The following is a 25,971-nucleotide window of genomic DNA, read 5'->3' on the forward strand; positions in this document are numbered from 1 at the left end:
TCAGAGCGTATGTGTATCCAGTTCTTGCTCTCAGTGGATGTCAGAGAGAGAAGGATTTCTGAAGCAAAGTTGAAATACATATTTGCACAGTTCTCATTATCCATGGATTCAATTTTTTCAAATTTGCTTACTCACTAAAATGTATTTACGTGTGTGTTTTTAAATTATTATTTTTGGCTGAGCTGGGTCTTTGTTGTGATGTGTGGGCTTTCTCTAGTTGCCCATGGCATGTGGTTCCTGATCAGGGGTGGAACCTGTGTCCTGTGTTGGATAGCAGATTGTTAATCACTGGACCACTAGGGCAGTCCCACTAAAATGTATTTGTAATCCCCGCATCAATACATGTGGGGATTTCATGGTCGTTTGCAGAACCAGGCAGAGTAGCAAAACATTTCAGTCAGTCTGTGCACGAGTGCCCAAGTAAAGTGGAACAAGGTGACTCTCTGCCTTCATGTTTCTGCTCTTGTAACTGGACACAAGTGTCCTCTTCACAGTCCAATTAGTGCCACCTTTTCCTCATTTTTTATATTTTTCATTGGTGATTTTTCTGTTTAAAATCACCCCAAACATTGTGCTGAAGTGCATTCTAGTGTTCCTAAGAGCAGGGCTTATATTATAGAGAAAATCAGTATGTTAGATAAGCTTCATTCAGCCATGAGTCACAGTGCTGTTGGCTCTGAGTTCAACATTAATAAATCAACAATGTACATTGAATAGGGTATCTTTAAACAGAAACACACATAATACAAGATTATGTATTGATTAGTTGACAAAAATGTGACCACAGGCTCTCAGGAGACTAATCTTGTATTTCTCCTAGAGCAATGGCTCAGTATTCCCTAATTCAGTGTTTGTAATGACTGTGTAGAACAAAACTTCCATGAATAATGAGAATTGATGGCCTACACACACACACACACACACACACACACATATCCATATGCAAAAAATGAAATTGAGCTCCTACCTTATATCATATACAGAAATTAACTCAAAATGCTTAAAAACTTAAAAGGGAGAGCTGAAACTAAAAAACTTGGAATAACCCTTAGGGGAAAATCTTCATGACATTGGATTTGGCAGTGATTTCTTGTATATAGCACCAAAAGCACAGGTAACAAAATGAAAGATAATTGTGCTGCATGAAAAATTTAAAACTGCATCAAAGGACACCATTAAAAGGGTAAACAGACAATGCATGGATTGGGAGAAAATATTTGCAAGTCATGTATTTAATAGGGGTTAGCCCCTGGTGGCTCAATTGGTAAAGAATCCATCTGCAATGCAGGAGAGCTGGGTTCTATCCCTGAGTCGAGAAGATCCCCTGGAGAAAAAAATGGCAACACACCCTGCTTTCCTTGCCTGGGAAACCCCCTGGACAGAGGAGCCCAGCGGGCTATATTCCATGGGTTTGAAAGAGTTGGACACAACTGAAGCGACTGAGCATGCATCATACGATTCAGCGATTCTACTTCTTGGCATAGACCTAAAGAAGTGAAAGCAGGATCCTAAAGAGACGTCTGCACACACGTGATTATACCACCATTACATACAATAGCTGAAGGAAGCCACCCAAGTGTCCCTCCACAAACGAGTGGATGCAATGTGACGTATACATACAATGAACTATTATTCAGCCTTAGGAAGAAAAGTCGGATGCATGCTGCAACATGAATGAAACTTGAGGACATTGTGCTAAGTGAAATAATCCATCACAAAAAGATAAATATTGTACAATTCTACTTACATGAGGTACCTAGAGTAGGTCAAATTCATAGAGACAAATGGAATGGTAGTTTCTAGGGACTGGGGAGGGGGAAATGGGGCATTATTATTTAATACGTACAGTTTCAGTTTTGAAAAATAAAAGGTTCTAGAGATAGGTAGTGGTGATTAAGTACAATGTGAACGTAATTAGTGCTACTTAACTGTACACTCAAAAATGGTTAACAGGGCGAATTTTATGTCACAGGTATTTTGCCACAATTAAAAAACACATAGCTTACTATAGAGGAATTTAACGCTATAATATATTCTTTTTAAAAAATTTTATTGGAGCAGAGTTGATTTACACTGTTGTTTTACTTTCTGCTATACAGCAAAGTGAGTCAGATATATATATATACTTTTTAAAATATTCATTTCCCATATAGGTCATTACAGGGTATTGATACATTCTTATTCTATCATTTTAATCAATACAGCTGCTCAGTCAGTTTCAATGGCATATAACTGATAAGAGTATGGAAAGCAAATTTTTAAAAATCTATAAAACGTAATGTTTTATACAAATGTTTTCCAGAGGCCAATAAAATTAAAGGGAAACACTTATGTTTGAAAGAAATGATACATTTCTTTTTAAGAAGAAATGACACTTTCTTACCTCACTTCTAGCACACTGGGTTCTGAGAATAAGGTTCAGTGTTTTAGGAAAGCTTAGGTGTTTGAGAAAAACATTTCTGCCACAATCTGCCATTTATAGAGAATTTTAAGAAAGGTAATACATTACTTTCAAAACACACACGTAAAATATTCACGCACCCATTAAGAGCAGCTGTGAAGTTCTTGGAGCTGAAGAGATAAAACATGAATGTCCTAACGCTTATTTTACAGTTCATGCCTGTGTGACCTCAATTTGCATTTGCAAAAGACTTGTTTTTGGAAAAACAGTTTGTGTGCTCAACTATTTATTTTGCATATTTCAACTGGTACAGGACATGCATAGCAGTCAGTGCATGGTACATGACTGTTACTCAGGAGCTGAATTTTGCAAGTCTTATCTGTTAGATGAATGTCCCTTTGGTCCACTGGTTTCCCCTCTGCTCAGTCGTGAAACTCTGGTAACAGTGAAGGGCTGACCTCTGTGGACTGAGTTAAAAGTGGCGTGGCATATGGAATGCTTTCTTATCTTCGGTGATTGCAGGTGAAATGCCTCTGGGAAGACGTTTTCTCAGGTTACAGACTACACTTTAGTAGTTTGCGGAATGATCTGAGGTGAGGGAGAAAAAAGCCAGTCAGGGCCGCTATGACTGTATTTGTGTTAATGTATTACTTCACAGCTTCAGTATGAGGCCCTGGAGGCACGTTTTCAGGAACGCACAGTGGAGTGGAAAGAACCTGGGCTTTGATGACAGATAGCTCGGGGTTTGAATCTGGCTCCTTTAAAGACCCCGTGACCTTAGTTCAGTTAATTAACCTCACTGGGCTTCCCTGGTGGCTCAGATGGTTAAAAAAAAAAAAAAAATCTGCTTCCAATGTGTGAGACACGGGTTCAATCCCTGGGTCAGGAAGATCCCCTGAAAATGACTACCCACTCTAGTATTCTTGCCTGGGAAATCCCATGGACAGAGCCTGGTGGGTTATAGTCCACGAGGTCGCAAAGCATGGGACACGACTGAGCAACTAACACACATAGATACATACTGATCTTCAGGTCTTTAAGCTGGAAATAACAAGACCTGTATGTGAAAGATTATGGTGTGGTAAGACAATATATGAAAGGAACATGATACATGAAAGATGATAATGATGTATAAAGAGAGATACTATATGAAAAGTGAGTGAAGTGTTTGGTATGTAGGATCTGCTCAATAAACGATGGCTGATATTGCCGTTTAATTAGGTTCCTATTGCGTTTGAGAAGGGTCTCCAGGGAAGGTAAGATGTTCTTTGAGAGTTCAAAGAAGACCCCTCATCCTTGAGGGATGAGAGAATCACAAAGGGAACTTCAGCTCTTTACTTCCTATGGCAGTGAACCCCCAAATAGTGATTTGATGGATTCCCAGATTTTTAAAAACATTATCTCCATAAATGTTAATTGAATAAACATTTTCCACTGCTTGATTTTTGGCTTTGCTGGGTCTTTGCTGTTGCTTGGGCTTTTCTCTAGTTGTGGCAAGTGGGGGCTACCCTTTGTTGCCATGTGCCAGCTTCTGGTTGCTGGGGCTTCCCTAGTTGCTGAGCATGGGCTCTAGCGAGCGTGGGCTCCAGTAGTTACAAGCAGACTCCGTAGTTGCGGTTCCTGGGCTCTGGAGGACAGGCTTAACAACTAATCCTGTGGGGTACACAGGCTTGGGTGTTGCGCAGCATGTGGGATCTTCCTGGATCAGGGATCAAACCCATGTCTCCTGCATTGGCAGACAGACTCTTTACCACTGAGCTACCAGGGAAGCCCTGATTTGGAGCTTTTATTTACAATCTGATAGTTTCAGAAGAATGCCAAAAATAAGATGGAAAAATTGAGAGACTACACTCTCTGACCCTAGGTTCATCTCAAAGATGAAACAGAAATTCCTGGAGGGCAGACTCAAGGCTGTTGGTATCATTATTATTTTTTATTCACAACTTTCTTTCCTATGTTGAGTAAAATATACCCTGTTAATTGAACAGGCTTGAATTCCCAGGGAAGACTCAGAATGAATTACTCATGTTTTTGCTACTAGAGTTGCATAGAGATGTAAACTTACTGCTTTACATGAAATCTGCTAGAGAGATTTAAAATTTATCAGTCCTCTTAGCTTTGCTGCTTTTAAGACCACAAAAAAATGACCTGTCTCGGAGAAACTTGCATATTACAATTCAGTTTTTAGACATGGCAGGAGCTCATTCACAGTGGAATTTATTTCACATTACATTTGGGGCATGCATGAGATTTAAAAGCAATGCTTTTTCTCTAAAGTACTCACTACAAAAGATATATCACACATACTCAGGCTATTTAAAACTCAGCAAGGGGAATATCAACAGATTTTTCTCCAAGAATGCTCTCTGATCAACCGGGGAAATAAAATCTTTCTTATGGAAAGCAAGGAATTGAAACAATTCTGGTGCATTAAAGCCTAGGGGTACCTATCCTGTTGGTTGGAATTTTCGGCAGCTTCAGATACAGAGATAGTATTTATATAGGGGTATGTGTATTGAATGCTATTTTTGCCTTTATGAATGGTTTTCTCACTTAGACACCTTCAGTGTTTTAAGGAATATTTATGTTCCCTGATAGCTCAGCTGGTAAAGAATCTGCCTGCAATGCAGGAGACCCCAGTTCGATTCCTGTGTTGGGAAGATCCCCCAGAGAAGGAATAGGCTACCCACTCCAGAATTCTTAGACTTCCCTCGTGACTCAGACGGTAAAGAATCTGCCTGCAGTGCGGGAGATCTGGGTTCAGAAGATCACTTGTGCTATTTTTCTATATAGAAATCGATAGGCTCTTCAATTGGGACATTCCAGGGATGACTAGCTTCGATATGGTATGATCTGATTAAAAATTATCATCAAAAATGCCTTTTCTCCAGGGAATCCTTGAGCACTGTTGATGGGAATGTAAACGGCTGCAGCCGCTATGGAACACAGTATGGAGGGTCCTCAAAAGATGAAAAATAGAACTACCTTATGATCCAGTAAGTCATTCCTGGGTACACATCCAAAGAAAATGAAAACAGGATACCAAAGATATCTGCACTCCCACGTTCATTGCAGAATTACTCACAACAGCTAAGGTATGCAAGCAACCTGAGTGTTTGTCAATGGGTGAGTAGATAAAGAAGATGTGGAATATGTAAATATATTCCATTGTGTGATATATCACAGAGTGGAATATTATTCAGCCAGGAGGCAAGAAGGAAATCTTGATATTTGTAACAACATAGGCCTGGAAAATCCCATGGATGGAGGAGCCTGGGAGACGGCAGTCCATGGTGTTGCAAAGAGTCGGACACGACTGATCGACTTCACTTTCACTTTTCACTTTCATGCCTTGGAGAAGGCAATGGCCACCCACTCCAGTGTTCTTGCCTGGAGAATCCCAGGGACGGGGGAGCCTGGTGGGCTGCCGTCTATGGGGTCACACAGAGTCGGACACGACTGAAGTGACTTAGCAGCAGCAGCAGGTGGGCCTTGAAGGCTAAGTGAAATAAGCCAGATAGAAAAAGACAAATACTACATGCGATCACTTACATGTAGAATCTGAAAAAGATTAAAAAAGTCAAATTCGTAGAAACAGAGAGTAGGAAAGTGGTTGCTTTTCTACTGGTTGGTAAAAGGAGGGAACAGAGGTTCAGCTATAAGAGAAATAAAACATTTTGAAACAGGTAAATATGTAAATAGGTGTGGTGATGAGTGTGCTAATTAACTAGATGGGAGCAATGCTTTCATGATGTATCCTTTAAATATCTTACAATTTTTTGTGACAATTAAACCTAAGTTGAACAAATACTTTTTCCCCTTCCACTCTGAATACATACATATATGTGTATGTATCTTACTGGTTTTGTTTCTCAGAACGGAGTCAGCAGTAGAGGGAAAAGAGCATTGTTTATTTTTCTGTATATGTTTTTACATATATTGAGAGAGAGAAAGGAGGGATTTGTTACATTCCCCAGGAAGCATGCGCAGTATTTCCTACTTTCCAAATGCTGCGTTGTTTCACTCTTTCTTTCTTTGCCTGAATCCAGTTCACTTTTGTGATTTTTTTCTACTGAGGGGCTCAGTCACAGAAAACTGCCTTGTTATAAAATCTTTTCTTAACTTGGCCTTCAGCATTATTTTTCCTTTTGGGGATAAATAAAATAAAATGGTAATAAATGAATAAAAACTATTATCTGAAGGCTGTAAATAATAAAACCTGAAAAAGTAGACTAATCACTTCCTTTAATTCAGTTTCTGAGCTGTGAGATTGGTCTAAACCAGCCATTGAATTGGCTACCAAGCTATAACTTCTGCCTCTAGATCTATGACACTCTAATTCTGTAGCACTAATTCAGTGTCCTGTATTATTACTATAACATCTTTTTCTCTTATTCAGGAGCACTTTCTCAATTATAGAGCAATGTATTTTTTTTGTTTTTAACGCCAGTTGTTTATGTGGTAGGTTTCCAAGAAATAATTTTAAAATTGCTCTAACTGGTACATTTTAAAAATGAAGATATAATGAGTAGGCCCTTATGATAACAATTGTGAACAGCTTTTTATAATTTTTAGAAATCTAAGTATAATTTTCCAAAGACAGGATTTTTTTTTTTTTACTTTTCAAAATTTGAAACATTAAAAAGGGATTGTGTCTACCGGTACAAGGTCTTTAAATACACCAATTTATTTAAACTTCCGTTTCCCTTCTCTAGAGACAAAAGTGATTCTCAGAACATCTGAAGACCCTTCCCTTAATCTCAGATCAAACTCAGGGGATTCAAACTCAGGTCTTCCCAGACTAAAAGCACTTGCTCTTTAGGAATAACAGTCCCATGTTCTACTATCATACACAGAAAATACTCTTAATTTGCCTTCAAAATTAATACTTCTGAATATTCATATTAAGAATTCTGAAATAAAGTACAAAAACATGTTGAGTGTTTAGAACATGGAGTTACTAAGCTCTGGGCAAGTCATTTAAACTTTTCTGAATTTCAGTCTATTATAAAAAGTTAAAAGTATATATATATATGTGTGTGTGTGTATATATATATATAAAGCTTGCTTCACTAATTTGTGAAGATGAAATGAGATAAATAAAGTTAATTTCTTTGTTTCATTCTCTGTGGGAGTTTGGATGAATGGCACTCTGGTACCATAAAAGCCACCACTCAGACGTACCATCTCCATATATTACAAATTAGAATTCCTCCTGGGAACACAGGAAGTACTTCAGGATGTAAACATCCACCAGTTGGAAGGTTAAAGATCATTTTTCATATTCTCATGGGCAAATTATTAAAATCACATGAATATACATACTGGCATAGGATCTCTGAATGGAATGTTTTATAGTAAATAAGTAGAAGTGGATAGGAGTCTGGGTTCCTGGTTGGGGTGGGGATGACTGATTTCCTTGGGACTAATGTCTGGGTGTTTTGTGTTGTTGATCGTGGAGAGAAGAGAACATAAAAAGAGGATTTCATGGAGGAAGATGAACACGGCCAGAACAGAGCTCTGCCTACATTGCATTTGTGAAGGCCTGGGTGGGGCCGGTACCCTCAGAGCTGTGCATGCTGCCCTTAACCCCCCTCTCTGCACAGCAGTGACCTCCTGGTTGTAATGGCAGTGGAAGGGATACAGGGCTTTCTCTCAATCATGTCCTCTGTGCAAACTGGTCTAGGGGCCTGCTGTCCAGCCTCCCCACTTCAAGTCAGTGTTTGCCTGTCTCCTCTCCTTTCCCCTTGTAGAATATTTGGTCTTGGCCTGAACACCTCTAGATGCTTAGTTCATGCCAGTATGTATGATGGTGCTATCCAAAATGCCCATAAGACATTTGATCCATTTACCTGATAAATTTGTTGTTGTTTAGTTACTCAGTCATGTCCAACTCTGCAACCCCATGGACTGCAGCATGCCAGACTTCCCTGTCCTTCACTCTCTTCTGGAGCTTGCTCAAACTCATGTCCATCGAGTCAGTGATGCCACCCCACCATCTCATCCTCTGTCGTCCCTTCTCCTCCTGCCTTCAATCTTTCCCAGCATCAGGGTTTTTCCAAGGAGTCATTGGAATGAGTCATTCCAATGAGTCTTTGAATCATGTGGCCAAAGTTTTGGAGCTTTGGCATCAGTCCTTCTGGTGACAATTCAGGGTTGATTTCCTTTAGGATTGACAGGTTTGATCTCCTTGCTGACCAAGGGACTCTCAAGAGTCTTCTCTAGCACCAAAGTTCAATGCTCAGCCTTCTTTATGGTCCAGCTCTCACATCTGTAGATGACTTCTGGAAAAACCATAGCTTTGCCTGATAAATAGTGGTACCCCAAACCTCATTTCTCACACACTATTTTAATTGTGGTTGTTTTGGCTGAAGCATTCTCATGAAGGAAACCAGACTCAATGTGATTAGAACATTTGTTTTGTCCTGTTCTCAGGACCACAGTGGTTACACCTGGAGGAGACCTCTGGTTCCTGTTTTACAGGAAAGGAAACTCTTCACCATGGAATGAAGTGAACAGTTCTGGACAGATTGGGGCCACAGTCCAGACGTGCTGGTCATTCCCCTATGATGCTGCTATTTTGGTGGTGCTTCAGAACCAATAACCTGTCTGTCACGAAAAGGGCCAGGTTCGATATACTGAAATTTTATTTCAGTTTCCATTTGGCAAGAATTGTGAAGGTCTTAACTGAAACAGTACTATTAAACAAGGCTCCAACTCTCTCCATCCATCAAATCTGAAGCTATTTCATTAGGGCTACTACTGAACTTACTCAGGAAACCTCATCAGCAATAAAGAACCTGACTGATCAGTGGAATATGAATTTTACTGCTGTGTGGAGACATGGGTTTATGGTGCCATCAGGGAAAATCAGGTCTAATTGGGAAATGAGTGACTTATAGCCCTCCTTGCATCATTCCTCCTATCCATGCAGGCGCCACGCCAGAGACTGCTTCCTCTTAGACTCAATCTGATTTTTAAACTTTTCCTGGATTTCTTGTTTCTCTTAGATCCTACATCCGGCATAAATCTAATGCGTCTAGCATATTTTTTGGCTCCTTCACAGTTCCTGAGAAATCCTGTTCTTTTTTTTTTTTTTTTGGCTGAAGGTTGTGAAAAGACCAAAATGGGCTGGGGAGAGACATTTAGACCATGTATAAACTGCAGTTCAGATTGTCCATACATGCAGAAGGAAGAAAGCGATCCATCAATACTTCAACACTAAACATGTAATCCTATTTCAATTATATGATTTTTTTTTTTAATCCAGAGGAAATCTGGCTCCTAGATGAGGACTCCAACTTCCCCTGTCCTGAGAGAAGTTGTTGGTGAAGGCTCCACTGGAGTACATGGGATATTGCTGCTGCAGCCGTGAAAGGAGCCGGAGGAAACTGACCAGAGAACAGGTCCGTTTCCAACACTCTGTCTTCTGTGCTCACATCAGAGTGGGTCTCCTATCAAAGTGGATGTGCTCCTGAGCAGGGCAGCATTATCAAAATGTCCCTTTCCTCTGGCACGCTACATCTTCAGATGGCTTCTTTTGTGCCTCATCCAAGTCCAGTCCCTCTCACACCAGTGGGTCAGAAAATTAGGCTTATTTCTTTTGGAATCGGTTGTTTCCCACTGCGTAGACATATGGTACATGATATTACATTTTACAGTTTACTTTACATCAAGAAATTTCGATGCCCTGATTCATATGTTTTGTGTTGGAAAAGTATGATGGCTGCATTATGCTGATGGAAATCATTGCTAAGAGGCACAAAACCCGATTTCAAATTTTGGACAACAAATCTATCTAATTAACCTTGGTGGATGCAAAAATCTTTGGGTAAAACAGAAATGTTTTCCTCTGGTGTGGAGCAGCTGAACATGTTTTTAAATGAAGTGGGAACAAAAGAGAGATTTCCAAGTGCGTCCGGAAAAGAAGCAGATTTGTTTTACACAATCAGACTCCAAGGAGAACCTCTGAGAACAGACTTGGTCATCCCCAGAGATTTTGAAGTTACTGGCAGCAGTCAGGTGGAAACAGGACATCTTATTTGGGAAATGCACTTAAATATCTTCTAATGTAATAAACAGGCAGGGACATTTCTCCCAATTTGACATGTACCATTGGAAACTGCAAAGGGAACCCCTGCAAAATGCAGGTGACGGGAGTCAAATCCAAATGAAATACCAAGTCTGGGAAACCGAAGCCAAGCACCGAAATGTTTAATCAATGGAAAGTGCACATGCAGACCCTTCATGAGGTTAGAACTCACTGTTACAATTAGAGCTGAATGGAGATAAACCAAATGGTTTTCTAAGAACTTTGATATGCGATTTAAATATTTTTAAGTTTTTTTTATATTACAGTATAAAAAGCAACAATAAAAGCAATAAAAGAACATTTCCCTCCTTCTGTAGAATCACACCAGATTTTAAAGCAAAAAAAGGTACTATCAAATTAAACTTCAAAACAAAGCAAACAGGATTGAGAAATACCATCCTGGTCAGACGTGCGTGTTCAGCCATGTCTGACTCTCTGAGACTCCATGGGATTCTCCAGGCAAGAATACTGGAATGAGTTGCCATTTCCTCCTGCAGGGGATCTTTCTGACCCAGAGATCAAATCCCCGCTTCTTGTGTCTCCTGTATTGGCGGGTGGATTCTTTACCACTGAGCCACCTGGGAAGCCCTAGGAAATAGAATTTTTAAGCTAGACATTAGTAGTATGAAAGTAAATTGAAAAATAAAGTCGTCTGGTGTTGAAAAGCTCTTTCAGGGGTTGGAGGAACTTAACTCCAGTTTCTGCTCTACTAAAGAAGTTATTCTGCGATCTTCATTATATCACTTAATCTTTTCAAGTCCAAGGTTCCCTATCTACAAAATTAGGGTATTAAGACCCAGTGCCTTCTGGCACTAGTATTTTCCTGATTTTTGAGATGTTATATCAAACAAATATTGGCTCAAATTTAAGGAATCTCATAGAACTTTTTATGAGAAGGGGGTAGGAAGGTTGGCCTAAATTATTCAGAAATCTGACTTCATATTACACATCATTTTGAAGGATAAATTAAAAACTCATGAAGAGAAAGAAATTGTTAGAAATTATTTAACTCATTTAATTTACATTAATTATGAATTCATTTGTTGTGTGCTGGTATGAATGTGGAACCATTGTACCAGTGGAACAAGTACCCCACATTTTATGAATATTAATTGATGGGGATATTTCTTCAAATAGACTAAAGAAGAATCGAAAGACCATCCAAAGCTATGTGGATACGGCACTTTCTGCAGTCTCTTAGTACACAACCAAGGACTTATGGTGAGGAATGTGTCCTCAAAGATACCTAAATTTAGGGCACATTTTTACCACAGAGATGGAGGAAACACAAAGCAAGACTTTTTTTTAAAGTATAATAGAAATATCCTAATGATTAACTTCTCTGATACTGATAGTATTTATGTCACCTCAAACCCTTGATTTTCATATGGGCTTGACTAGTACCTACCAAAACAGTGATATTAAATGATTTTCCACCTGAGGCTTTTTGTTTTCCTCTTCAGTGAACTGGTCTGTAAAAAAATATGGGAGCTGATTTGCTAGCCTTTTGCTTCTTCCTTTAACTCAGCAAATAAAGTTTAACCTTAAGTGTCCTTAGATATTTTTATCAAGCATGTGAAAAACTTCCTGTTACAGTTTTCTGACCAGGAGAAGTACTTTTTTTCTTTTTTTAAATTCTGATTTCCCACACACACAACCCCCACCCCCACCCCCACCCCATTTGAAGGGAGATCCATAGTTGTAGTTGTGCTGGACTTTGTCTACTGCCAGTGGAACAACTTATCTGATTGGTGAGTTTGGAGAAATCTAGAATTTTCTCTTAAAAGGAAGCCTGGCTATAGAAAGTATACATTTAACTCTGTTCCTTCAAACTTGCAGTGTTCTGAGGGTTGCCTGTACCTGAATAAGTGTTTCAAACTGGAATTCAATTATAGGAGGCCCACTTTCCTCCTGAGTTAAGTCATATCCTTCAGCCTAAACTTTGTCCACAATAAAGGCAAAAATTTGGTCTCCACCTACTTTAATCTTTTGTATTGTTTCTTAGTTGGCTAGGAAGACAGTATATTTTTAAAAATTGGATCCTCTTAATGATTCCTTAAAGTATCTATATACTCCTTCGTGAAAAATTGGAAAATAGAAAAGATGAAAAAGTCTTATTAGATTCCCAATTGTCTAATCTTTATGGCCATGCTGTGAATACAGACTAATCCTCCAAATGAATTATTAAATGACATGCTTTTAAGGAATAAGAAAGATGCCTAATTCTCTATGGATTGTCCTGGTTTAATGCAATTTGGCAAATAGGAACTATGGAATCAGCCAGACTTGAGTTTTAAATACTGATACTATAACTTAACAGCTGTACAGTGTTGGAGATGACTCTTGATCTGAACTTCAATTTTTTTCAACAGTAAAATGAGAAGAATACTAATGAGTCCATAATTAAATGGATGCATATGAGGAGATCAATAAGTGTTAGTCCAAACTTCTCTCATATATACTCCTTTTCATCAAAGAAATTGTACAAAATTTAATTATGAACTGTAGGATCATATTTTGGTAAACATTTTCTAAGGGAAGCATTCTTGAGAATGAGATATGACAAATATAAAAACAGGAAAATATTTACATGAAGGGTATATTACAGAGAATAGAAGTTTGTCTAATTGAAAGTGTTATTCTTTTTTTGTAAAATTTGCAAACAGCAAAAATAAAAGTCATCTCCAAACTTAATTCTTGCAGAACAAAGTTGATTGGAATAATGCTTTCAAGTGTACAGTTCTTTGATGTTCAAAGACTTCTTACCATTAAAGAGTGTCCTTTCTGTAACCAGTCTTGTTCATTAGAACATCTTGAATGATTTCAGTTCCCCTGAAAGGATTGCTGAGATGATCTGGAACAATCCCCTCAAATCTTTAGTCCGTCTACCCTTAGAAGAGCTAGTTAGTTTCCTGTGGGAAATTTAATCCCTTCTGTTCACCTAAATTCAGAGATGCTCAACTTTGCTGTTCATCTGAAACTTTTATGAATATTTTTTCAAAATATGTACCACCAGAGATTCTGATTCAGACATTCTGGGAAGGGCTATAAGTATGGATAATTTTTAAAAATTCTGAACAGACAAGTTTGAGAAATAAAGGTTCTTTATTTCACCATTGCTGCAAGTTTTTCAGTTTGTATTGGATGGATTCAAGGCCGTCCAAGAGAATCCCACAGTGATCATCAAGCAGCATCCTGAATTCTTGGCGGAACCCAGAACTAATCTTATTTGACAAATTTCTATAGGGTATATGCCAAGATTCACTGCCATTTCTGCAAATTAGGGGGTGTGCCAGGCTAGATTTTCCCTATGTGGTATCCGAGAGACTAATCCAGAACTAATTTTTTTCCCCTGGTTTGTAAAAAGTATTGTAGTTTTACGTGATTCACTTATTTGATTCCATCAGTCACCATTGCTTTTCTTTCTTTTTTTTTTTTTCCTGAAACTTCTCAGCAAAATGTTGAATAGAACTCAAGAATGCCATAAATATTCCTTGACCACTCACCAATAACACTGTGTTCTTTCAGTTACAGACAGAATTTAGTAAAGAGTACGCCTGCAATGCAGGAGACACGAGTTCAATCCCTCTGTCTGGAAGATCTCCTGGAGGAGGAAATGGCAACCCACTCCAGTATGGTTGCCTGGGAAATCCCATGGACGGAGGAGCTTGGCAGGCTACAGCCCATGGGGTTGCAAAAGAGTCAGACACAACTTAGCGACTACACAAATTCCCACCTGGTTTACTTTGCATGTGGATAAAATCTGGTTGGAGGTGGTGGAGGCTTATTCAAAGTCTTTCTCCAGATTTGACTTAAATCCTATAGGGTTTAGACCTACAAGGAATTCAGCAGGGTGGAGAAACAAGAGACAGCACATCTGGTGAGCTCACAAGATGGACCTGATATTGCCTGGCAGTCTGGATTGAGGGACAGTGAGGAGGGTTCGTTTTTCAAGGTAGGATGTGGTCGCTCCATCTTGCTGCTGAACACAGACACCCTTGGAGGTGGTGGCTCTTCAGGGAGGTATGATTAACTGAGCAAGATCGTTCTCTGTTGTGGTTTTGGAAGAACAACTGGGTATGATCACTGTGTTTAAAGAGCACATTTGTTTGGTCTAAATACCAGTGTCTGTCCATAACTACACCCACAGCTTAGATTAGTAATTCATTTCATTTCTGATTTAAATGCATTCTCTGACTCTTAGGAAAACTATGTCCGGGGAGGAGAAAATTACCAGGGCATCCACCCTCCCCCCAAAACCTTTCGGCAACAGAAGACTTTTACTTGCTTAGCACATGACTTTAGAGAAACACCCCCCCAAGCTTGAAAATACTAATTTTTTCATTAAAGCGCCAGAAAATTCAAACCAAGAGTTTTAAGCCGTGGTTTTCACATACTATTAAAAGCTCTATAATAAGCAACTTTTGGAATCAGGATGAAAGCTAATTATAGAAGTTCTTTGCCATGGCTGTTTCTATTTACATCTTCAAAACCACAGAAGCAAATATTGTAGACTTTCCTAACACATCAGCATCTTCTTGTCCTTAAATTTCTGACTTCTTTGAAGCTGCTCTTAAATCTTCCCCTTGAAATCCCATTGTGGTTGACTATTTCCAGTTGAAGGACAATTTCAGTTTATAGTTTGTAGTTCAAGTGAAATATTCTTTCCCTATAATACTGAATCTCGAGACAAACTCAAATCAGACAAAAGAGCAAAGCCATTGTGCCTACAATGCATGTTATCCAGGTCATTTCATGTGTGTTTAATCTTTCTGTGATCATTTGCTTCATCAGTAGCAGCAAAATACAGAAGAAATATAGTCAATAACATTAAATATCTGTTATGGTATGATCTTTGCCACTAGGAAAATGCAAAGGTAACATCTGGGTTGATTTTTAAGAAAAAGAAAATTTTGAAAGTGAAAGTAACTGTCCAGAGCAAAAAAACCTCAAGATATTGCAAAGTCTAGCTGAATTGGATGCTTTGGTTCCAGTCTTCAGAGGCTCTGTAGCCAGTTTACTTGGTGGCAAGTGACTCAGTTGGCTTGGAGAGTCAACTGATTATGAAAGTCTTTCTCTCCAGTGCCCAGCCCCACAGACACACCCAACTGACCCTGAATTAATCAGTACCCACCTACGCCATGATTCTCAGTCTTGCTTGCACATTCGAATCACCTAGGGAGCTCTTAACACTCCCTGTACCAGATAATTAAATCAGACCAATTAAATTACCATCTCTGGGGGGCGTGGTCCGGTCATAAGCACCTTTTAAAATTTCCCAGGTGATTATAGTGGGCAGCCAAGATTGTAAAACCACAACTCTTTGTCTAGAGAGCATCCATCCATGAGACTCTGATTACTTTGGCATTTCTGTTTTTTCATTTTATGTAAAATGGGGTAATAGGCTGCCTAGCGGAGAAGGCAATGGCACCCCACTCCAGTACCCTTGCCTGGAAAATCCCATGGACAGAGGGCCTGGTGGGCTGTAGTCCATGGGGTCGCTAAGAGTCAGACACGACTGAGTGACTTCACTTTCACTTTTCACTTTCATGCATCGGAGAAGGAAATGGCAACCCACTCCAGTGTTCTTGCCTGGAGAATCCCAGGGACGGGGGAGCCTGGTGGGCTGCCATCTATGGGGTCGCACAGAGTCAGACATGACTGAAGCGACTTAGCAGCAGCAGCAGGCTGCCTAGAACTCTGAGAAAGTGTTCCATTAAAAAACAAAAACAAAAAAAAAAAACTCTGACTTGGACAAATAGACTTATAGAAAATGAGCAAAAGACAAAACGTCTACCAAAGGTTTATAATTTCATAAATCTTGATTTTGTAATTGTACATTTTTCTAAAGGCAAAAATTTTATGTACCAATTATATATTATGGCAATAATGATAAGAATGTAATTCTCAATTCCTTTGGGATTGTAGGAAAAAAGGTATTTCTAAAAAAGTTCTCAACTGAGTAGAGTTGATTTACAATGTTGTGTTAGTTTCTGGTGTAAAGCAAAGTGATTCAGTTACATATACATTTCATATTCCTTTCATCATTAAAGGATATTGAATATTGTTCCTTGAGCTATAAAGCAGCACCTTGGTTTTTATCTATTTTGTATATAATAGTTTATATCTGCTAATCCAAAACTCCTAATTTATCTCCCCATCCCCTTTTCCTGTTTGGTAACCATAAGTTTGTTTTCTGAGTCTATTTCTGTTTTGTAAACAAGTTTATTTGTATCATGTTTTAGATTGCACATATAAGTGATATCATAGGATATCTCCTCACTTTACTTATTTCACACAAACAAAAATTTCTTTTCCTGATCCTTTTAAAAACACATGCAAGTATCTATTCTAGTGTCTGGCTTACTAGATACGCCAAAATATTACTATTGCTATTATCTGCTAGGAACTCTTCTTTTCCTAGGAAATACTTCCATGTGCTAAACTGGGAGATTCCATGTTCTTACAGGATCCAAACTGGCCAATTAAAATTATTTTTCCTCTTCACTGGTATATGAATGGATATGTGATCCAAATCAAGCCAATTAAAAGTCCTTTCTGGGTTTTTTGTTTGCTTGGATTTTGGGGGGTGTGTATGTGTGTGTGTGTATTTTACTGAAACTGAATGATCCAGTCCCCTTTTAGTTTGGGAAGCTATGACACATAGAGTTTAGGAGATGTTAATGATCATAAGGCCAAGTCTCTATAAGAAAATAAGCTATTGTCATGTGAAAGAGACTGAAGCAGAAGCAACAGGTAAGGGATGTTCTGGCCTAATTTTATCCTGTCCCTTCTTCTAACTTTTAATAAATGTATTCTTTGGATTCCACGAGCCAGTGAGGTATTTCAATTTGCAACCTTAACTCTAAATTCACAAAATTTTTTCTAGCTTTTCCTGTTCTTATGTATAGTCATAAAGTTATGAGAATCAAAGACCCTAACATATGAATAGAATCTGATGAAACCCGATAGATACAAAGTGTTCTTCAGTCATGATTTCTGTTTTCTTCTTTTCCCAGCCCACAGCAGAAGGGAAGGAGTTTTCAAAGATGCGCAGGACAACAGCAGCCAGAAATAAGAGCTCCAGTCTGATCAGAAGAGGCACAAACAGAAAAAGCAGCTCTAGTGGTCCTTGCTCACTGCTGAGGCCTTCAGTGGGTCCCAGAAAACAGAGAACGTGAATGCCTGGTACATTTCTCCCAAGTTGGTCAGACATGCTAGAGACTGTAGAACACACCTCCCCAAAATAAAGAAGATGAGGAGAATATGTTGGGAGTAACTAGTAAGACTTGGCTCAGGTTAGAGAAAAGCCAAGGTGTTCACATGACAAGAAATGAATGTATTTGAAGGGCTCAAATTAAACTCCTTCTGTGTATCAGAGCCAGCGGTCTCTTTCAGTAGAGGGCCAGATAGTAAATATTTTCAACTTTGTGAACCACATGAAGTCTTAGTCACATGTTTTTCTTTTGTGTGTGTGTTTTGCCGCACTTTAAAAATGTAGAAAACATCCTTAGCTCACGTGACACACAAAAGCAAGTCTTGGCCCACAGACCACAGTCTGCTGACTTTGAGCAATGGCGTACTGTAGGAGATGACAGTCAGGTGTCTTTTACAAAATTACATAAATTTACATAAATTAATGGGACAGGTGTATATGTCTGCATTTCGAGTCATCTCAGAACTACACTCCCTGTCATTTTAAATAATGCAATCATTGGGGATGATTCATGTAAATGTGCCTCTACTTATAAACTGGATTTCTCATGAACCAAAGTGGTAAGTGTGGAAAGTAGGACTCATACACACCTGAGAGAAAAGTAAAAGCATGTCACAAAATAAGAGCTGGTATTTATTGTGAAGTTACTATGTGCCAGATAGCGTATATGTAGTCACTCTGGACTGAATTGTCTTCTCCTAAAATTCATATGCCGAAGCCCTAAACCCTTCTATGACTGTATTTGGAGCAGGGCCACCTAGGAGTCCTGTATTTTTATAAATAGATCCTTACTGACTAGAAATATTTAAGAGAATGTTAGTCGCTCAGTCGTGTCCGACTCTTTGTGACCCCATGGACTGTAGCCTGACAGGCTTTTCTGTCCATGGAATTCTCAAGGCAAGAATAGAGGAATGGGTAGCCATTCTAGGGATTCACTATTCCAGGGATCGAACCTGGGTCTCCTGCATTGTAGGCAGATTCTTTACTATCTGAGCTACCAGGAAAGTAATAAGGTTACAATGGGCTCACAAGAATGGAGCTCTAGTTCATTAAGACTGGGGTCCTTCTAAGAAGAAGGTACCCCAGGAGTGTATGTACACAAAGAAGAGGCTGGATGAGATTGCAACGAGAAGGCTGCTGTCTGCAAGCCAGGAAGAAAGTCCTCCCTGGAAACCAACTATGCTAACACATGGATCTTGGATTTCCAGCCTCCAGAATTGTAAGAAAATAAGTGTCTGTTGTTTAAGCTACATGGTCTGCAGTACTTTATTGCGGCTGCCTAAGCAGACGAATACAGCATTATTTAAAATAAGTTAAATCCTAAGATATCCCTGAAGGAAGGTGTTATTGTTATCCTTACAGAGAAAGGTTAAGTAACCTTTCAGTCTTGACTAGTCAGTCAGTGGCAGGGGTGGGATTTGAACCCAAGCAACGTAATCCAGGGCTTAGGTTCTTTCAACCAAAGTGAGCTGGCCACGCTGAGGCTCTTCTCTGTTTTGTATTTAGGATGGCTCCGCACTTAAAGAAACAAAACCCAGAGGAATAGCTAACTAACGTAGAACAGTGGTGCTTAAAGTACTCTGGCACGTGACCACCTGAGGACTTCTCTAAATCTTAATCGTACAAATTTCACTGCTTCCAAAAGCAGCAAAACAAAGTGGAGATCAAATAGCCTATTGCTTGGGGGAATGGTTTTTGGAGTCGTCCCAAAGGTAGAAATACAAAGCAGATTTTATTTTTCTCCTTATACATAATATATATGCACTTGTAATGTATACCATGGCAACTTTGGTATAGACATTTTTATATAAACCATTTTTTTCCCCAAATGTGATGTATACTAAAGATTGATTTTCCAAAATAAACTGGTCTTCCAGATTTTTATAGCTGTGAAGGGGATAAAGCAGACATACTCATGCAAGCCAACCTTTATTTTGGCAGTCCTTCCTTATGCTCCCCCTCTCTCCCCTGTTGGTCCTGATCTCTGAACTTAGAATCCAGCTTTGGCTAATCTTCAGCAGTGGTACACCAGAGAAATGCTCAGACTTCTAGATTAAGTCTGAACTGAATTAAATTCTAACTGATTACACAGTTGAACATCATCGCAATGATGGGAAAACCATGGCTAACATGGGCAGGAATTATCACGATAGGATTCCCGTACTGTCAACACCTGTGCTCACCTGGCCTACAGTTGAATAATCAAACATATAGCCTCCATGGTCTCGAATGGGCTCATCTGAATATTCGGAATGAAAAATGCCAAACCAGAATGCCTCAGGAGTGTGGGCAAAGATTCCACATACCAAACCAGCCCTCTTTGGAGCAGTAATAGATAAAATGACATTCATTTCACTGAGTCCCCAAGAGCCTGCAATTTTCGTCATACAGAAATGGCTTTCTGAAATGTCTAAGTAGGTATTTTTTATTACTTTTCTATAAAACATGCCCTGAATACTGATGATAAATATCCATTTGGATTATAATAGAAACAAAGCCTGAAACATAAATGTTAGGCTTTATCATTTATTAGAAAAGGAGAAATTTTTTGAGAAACCTTAATTATGTAAGCCTGACTGACTAACCCAGTACAAAAATAATTAATTATTTTTCTTTCATTCTTATAAGATTGATATTCAAAAATGTTAAATCTGTGACGGGAGTCCTTTGTTTGATGCTAAAAAGAAATGAAGCTGTGTGACTGTTGTGTATGTATGAAAAGACAAGTGTAGCTTGTGTTATTGATAGTATCAACAATAATAGCCAATAGTTTTTCATTCAATGAACAACCCTTAAGAAGTTCCAAAAATGTGTTGAGCTATTTAGCTAGCTACTTAACATATACCAGTAAATAAAGCAAAGAATTCTGCCCTTGGGGAGCTTACATTCTACAGATGGGAAATAAAAATGAGCAGCGAGCATGACAAATAAGTAAATCCTATTGTATAGGAAGTTTTGGAGGAAGATTCTAAACAATTGAAAATGGCCCATGGCGGGGCTTAGTGTTTTGAGAAAATATAAAGTGGTTGGTCTGATGCTGGAGTGCAATGAGCAGGGGAAGTAGCAGGAAATGAAGCAGATGAGATGGAAGAGGTGGCAGGAAAGATGAGGTTGCACGTTGTAGGATGAGTTTCAGCACAGGATTTGACGGAAGGAAGCTATTAAAGGGTGCTCCGTGATGAGGGATGGAATGTAACTCACATTTTAACTGGATCACTCTGACTCGTTTGTGAGGAAGACCTTAAAGGAGCAATGGAGTGAAAAGCAGCACCTTTAGGGGGCTTTAGTGGGGTCTGGGGGACTGGAGGAGAGGTGGTGGAGATGTGGTCAATTTTGAGTATAGTTTGGAGAGGAGCCAACTGGATTTTCTAATATGTGAGGAGTAAAAGGAAGAAATACTACTCAGCCCTTAAAAAAAGAAAAAATCTTGCCATTTACAACCAGTGGGACAAACACAGTGATCATTTTGTAATGTATAAAAATACTGAATCACTATGTAGTAACTTGAACCTTACATACTATTATAGGTCAATTAATTTTAAAAATAATAAATTTTAATTTATTAAAACATTAATAAAAGGGGAAAAAGATGAATTTATCCGTAATAAAATCACCTTCTCTTTGGCATAGGGAAGGGACATGGAGAGGAGAAATGTAGTTAGTCTTCTCACCCATGTTAATTATGACCACAAGCCCAGGGAACTGCACACCCAAGAAGCATTTGGGCAGCATTTTAGTTTTATGCTATTTTTGAATTCACAAAGAAATGGACCGAAAAGGCAGGGTGAGTGGTAGCATTCAGTATTGCTTTTTCAAGGATAATAAGGTTTGCCCCCCTACTCCCAAAAAATGTGTTGATGGATGTGCGACTGGAGCCTATATTCAGGCTGTGAGCCCATGTTCTGTCAACAATGACATTATCCTAAATTATATTGACTTGAACACATGACGCCTTAGGAGAATGGAAAATAGACTTTTGCATTAGCCTAGCAGGGGAGGCTAGTTTCATCACACAGATGAAACTAGAAAGACCAGCTGGAAATTTTGCAACTATAAGACATAGAGTTTTAATGCCATGAATGCTAGATCACTGGAGGGTTTTAAACAGGAGACTAGTATAGAGAGATGTGCTTTCAAACAATCCCTCTACTGAAATGACAGATTACATTTTATACCGATGCTTTTCTTTCTAAACTTTCTTGTAAGTGATCTCCTATCTACCAGATGATGAGCGACAACCAATTGCCTGCCAAAGGAGAGCTGCGTCACTATACCAGAAATGTAAAGAGAAAAAAAGTGAGTATTGGTGTTTTGTTTTCTCCAAAGTAGTTTCTTGAAGCTCACCCAGCTTCCCATCAATACTTTTGAAAGACAAAACAAGTTCCTTTGCAAAAGATGGATTTATGGAAAGAAGATAAGATTCCTGAGGATCAACAGCAGGACCTTAATAAAGAAAGAACTAAAGTTTATTTAAACACTTTAAACTGGGGAAAGAGCAGGCGCACAGTGACGGTCACTTCTGATAAAATGAGGTATCCTGGGAGAGGAGACACGGATGCACTGCTGTGTTGGAGGAGGGCAGGACCAAAACTTGCCCCTTGCACTGTGCTGTCTGGGCTTTTTCTTTCAGTAGGTTAACACACTCAGAGGCCCTTGGATGCAGAGTAGGAAAACCTTGAGAAATTAGTGGCAGCGAGGGCAGTGAGCCCTCCCCCAGCTCCAGCACCTCAACTATGGGTGAGTCAGGACCACAGTGTGAACCCAGCGTCACTTCCTTCTGCAACCACTGGGCTCCCTTTTGGCTGCAGGGTTGAAGAGGAGGAAGAGAAAAGAAGCCCATACTGGGGAGTCTGTTGAAGAGTCTGGTTACTGAAGGCTCAGACTGAGGCACTGGAGAGGCCGCATTTTCAGAAAAAATATATTTCAGGTTTGTAGTTTACCAATTTTGTCAATTTTATCTTGAAGATTTTAAAACCTAGGCTGTTTTCCCCTACTATCCATGTAATACGAAATAGCTTTTTCATTGGCATGGGAATTAAAAAGAAAATTAGTCTAAGCAAAACATAATTAGAAAGATAAACATACTTCCTTCTTAAGCATATGATATATGCAAAAGCCTAACAGGAAATAGTCTGCTGTCTTTGCTATTCAGTATTATCTGTGTCACAGCTACCCATTCCCACCCCTCCCTCTGAGACCCATTACAGAAGATAATGAGTTGACTAGATACAGCGAAGTCAAATTAAGCAGTGATATAACCAGCAAGAGTTACATGAATTCTTTCCTTCCCACTCAGCAGATGATTCTCTCACAGGCTCTTCTGCAAGCTGGTGGTTGGACCAGTTTTGGAAATTAATTAGTCAATTAATTGCTGTGAACCTAGGCAAGAGTGCAGCCTAAAGAGGGATCACCAATAGCCTTCTTCTCTCATCCTTTCCCTCTAACTTCCTCTCCTGGGAGTCTGGCAGGGCATAAAGATGGTTGGCATTCTGATTTAAGGTTTTATGTCTGAGATCTTCCGAAGGACCCATGTTGGATGGAGGATCTGCAGAGCTTCATTACAGAGCATCAGCATGCTCTTTCTGATCACCCAGCAGCATTCCGGGTGCATTCACAATAATTCACAATAACTGGCCCGTGTCAAACATTATTCTCTTTCCACTTGCATAGGTATGCAGAGATTTCTCTTGGATATCTTCTTTTCTAGCATAAAAGTTGGAAAACGCATGAGCAAAATTCCCATCTAAGCTTTTTCTAATGTTCTTTTTTTTAAAAAAAGAATAATTTTAAGCATATTTAAGCCAATGTAAATTACATTTTTCCCTAAGCACATTTACATACCAAGCTATTCTGTAGTCCATCAAGAAAAATGACACAGTCTACATTTAAAATTATTTTCTACGATTGGGAATGACTGCAAGTTGGTTCCACCCTTATTCTCTGCCAAATCCTGCTGGTTGCAAAGCTCTTGTTTCTGTAAGTCTGTGGGTTGAGAAAATGGGGGATGTTGCTGAAGACTTGAACAGAGAATTTCAGTTACGTTAGCATAACGTTTTGTCATAAGTTTTTGTCCAGTTGAACTTAATAGCTTCATCAGCAGTGCAACATGTATCATTTTTGTTCACTTAATAAAGAGTATAGTGAAGCATCTGAAACAACCTGAATGCCCAACAATGAATGGATTACCTGTTAAATGATGGCACATGAATTTAGCAGCATACTATACAATTATTATGTGAAAATTATAAAGTTCTACAGAAACATAAAAATGCTACAATATAGAAAAAGGAAGCAGAATAAAAAATTCTATCATTCTGTGTTACAGGTATGAAAAATTATGGAAATGTTCATAGAAAAAGAGAAACTAGCTTATTCATTGAGATGGCACAATTGCTATTAAATTTCTTCTTTAAAATATTTCCATTTATGGGTCTCCTGATTTAATGGACTGAGAAGGGTACAACATCACTTATGGCAATACCCTTCCATCAAATGCGTCAAAAGTCAAATGAAGTCACTCTGTCATGTCCAACTCTTTGCGACCCCATGGACTGCAGCCTCCCAGGCCCCTCCATCCATGGGATTTTCCAGGCAAGAGTACTGGAGTGGGGTGCCATTTCCTTCTCCAGGGGATCTTCCAGACTCGGGGATTGCAGCCTCCCAGGCCCCTCCGTCCATGGGATTTTCCAGGCAAGAGTACTGGAGTGGGGTGCCATTTCCTTCTCCGGGGGATCTTCCCGACTCAGGGATTGAACCCAGGTCTCCTGCATTGCAGGCAGACACTTTACCCTCTAAGCCACCAGGGAAGCTCAAGAAATGCATAAACTGACTCTAATCATGAGAAAACATTAGACACACTCAAAATGAGGGCCAGTATACAAAACAGCTGACCTATACTCTTCAGAAATACCAAAGCCATGAAAGACAAAGAAGGAATGAAGCCCTATTCTAGATTGCAGAGACTAAAGGGACATTAAAAAAAAACTAAAAGCAGTGTGTGATCCTGGACCAGAAAAAAAAAAAAAATTGTAACTGACTCTACTAGGACTGGTATACATTGGCTAATTTCAAAGAAAACTCATTTCTAAACAGAAATGATTGAAATTTTAGCTCACACTCACTTATAACAAAACATTTATGTAGAAAATAATTAATGATCAAATATTTTGTCATAAAAATTCAGTATTTAAGTATAATTTGTAAATAGTGATTATAATGGTAAAGTTTTACATTTCAGTATTTTTAACTATTATAAAAATTTTAATTTTATTCTAAGATTTTATTATATTTTTCCTTTGGGCTTTCTGGTCTTTTTATAGTCAAAATTGCCTGAAATAAGTTACCCTATGTTGCTTTATATTTTTCAGAAAGTTTAATAATCTTTATAGCCCCTGTCAATATTCCAGGAAAAAAAGAGTAGTAGTATAACAATGGCAAATAATTGGTCAGATTATTGCTTTTTCTTGGCTTAGTGATACTAAATTTGTAGCATATTAAACTTTCAATGGCAGCAAGGATGTTCTTCGTTTGAGTAAAGTAACCAATTTAACATATTCATGCTACTTAATGAGAATGATCTAGTTGCAGTTGAGCTAAAAAAAAAAAGAAAAAACAGCAGCAGCAACAGGAACAAAAGCAAAGGAAATATACTGATATTATTATTTCAGTGTTCAGATGAGATGAGATCAGTCGCTCAGTCGTGTCTGACTCTTTGCGACCCCATGAATCGCCACACGCCAGGCCTCCCTGTCCATCACCAACTCCCGGAGGTCACTGAGACTCACATCCATCGAGTCAGTGATGCCATCCAGCCATCTCATCCTCTGTCGTCCCCTTCTCCTCCTTCCCCCAATCCCTCCCAGCATCAGAGTCTTTTCCAATGAGTCAACTCTTCGCATGAGGTGGCCAAAGTACTGGAGTTTCAGCTTCAGCATCACTCCTTCCAAAGAAATCCCAGGGCTGATCTCTTTCAGAATAGACTGGTGGGATCTCCTTGCAGTCCAAGGGACTCTCCAACACCACAGTTCAAAAGCATCAATTCTTCAGCGCTCAGCCTTCTTCACAGTCCAACTCTCACATCCATACATGACCACAGGAAAAACCATAGCCTTGACTAGACGGACCTTTATTGGCAAAGTAATGTCTCTGCCTTTGAATATGCTATCTAGGTTGGTCATAACTTTCCTTCCAAGGAGTAAGCGTCTTTTAATTTCATGGCTGCAATCACCATCTGTAGTGATTTTGGAGCCCAAGAAAATAAAG

The 25,971-nt window shown here is 39.1% G+C and overlaps 2 long non-coding RNA genes across 10 annotated transcripts in view; both read left to right on the plus strand.

The window, feature by feature from the left end:
* The window catches only part of LOC113884901, a 135,262-nt gene extending 116,673 nt beyond the window's left edge, over positions 1-18,589 (plus strand). For all 7 annotated transcript variants that reach the window (XR_003509044.1, XR_003509046.1, XR_003509048.1 and 4 more), the window contains 2 exons: positions 5,293-5,397; positions 17,513-18,589. This is a non-coding gene — a long non-coding RNA (uncharacterized LOC113884901). The remainder of the gene's footprint in view (positions 1-5,292; positions 5,398-17,512) is intronic.
* A 51-nt stretch (positions 18,590-18,640) lies between these two features.
* The window catches only part of LOC113884970, a 36,236-nt gene continuing 28,905 nt past the window's right edge, over positions 18,641-25,971 (plus strand). For 2 of the 3 annotated variants that reach the window (XR_003509074.1, XR_003509072.1), the window contains exon 1: positions 18,641-22,636. This is a non-coding gene — a long non-coding RNA (uncharacterized LOC113884970). The remainder of the gene's footprint in view (positions 22,637-25,971) is intronic. The other variant, XR_003509073.1, reaches the window with a different exon arrangement.

Source organism: Bos indicus x Bos taurus, chromosome 27 (assembly GCF_003369695.1).
Source record: "Bos indicus x Bos taurus breed Angus x Brahman F1 hybrid chromosome 27, Bos_hybrid_MaternalHap_v2.0, whole genome shotgun sequence".
Classification (NCBI taxonomy): Eukaryota; Metazoa; Chordata; class Mammalia; order Artiodactyla; family Bovidae; genus Bos; species Bos indicus x Bos taurus.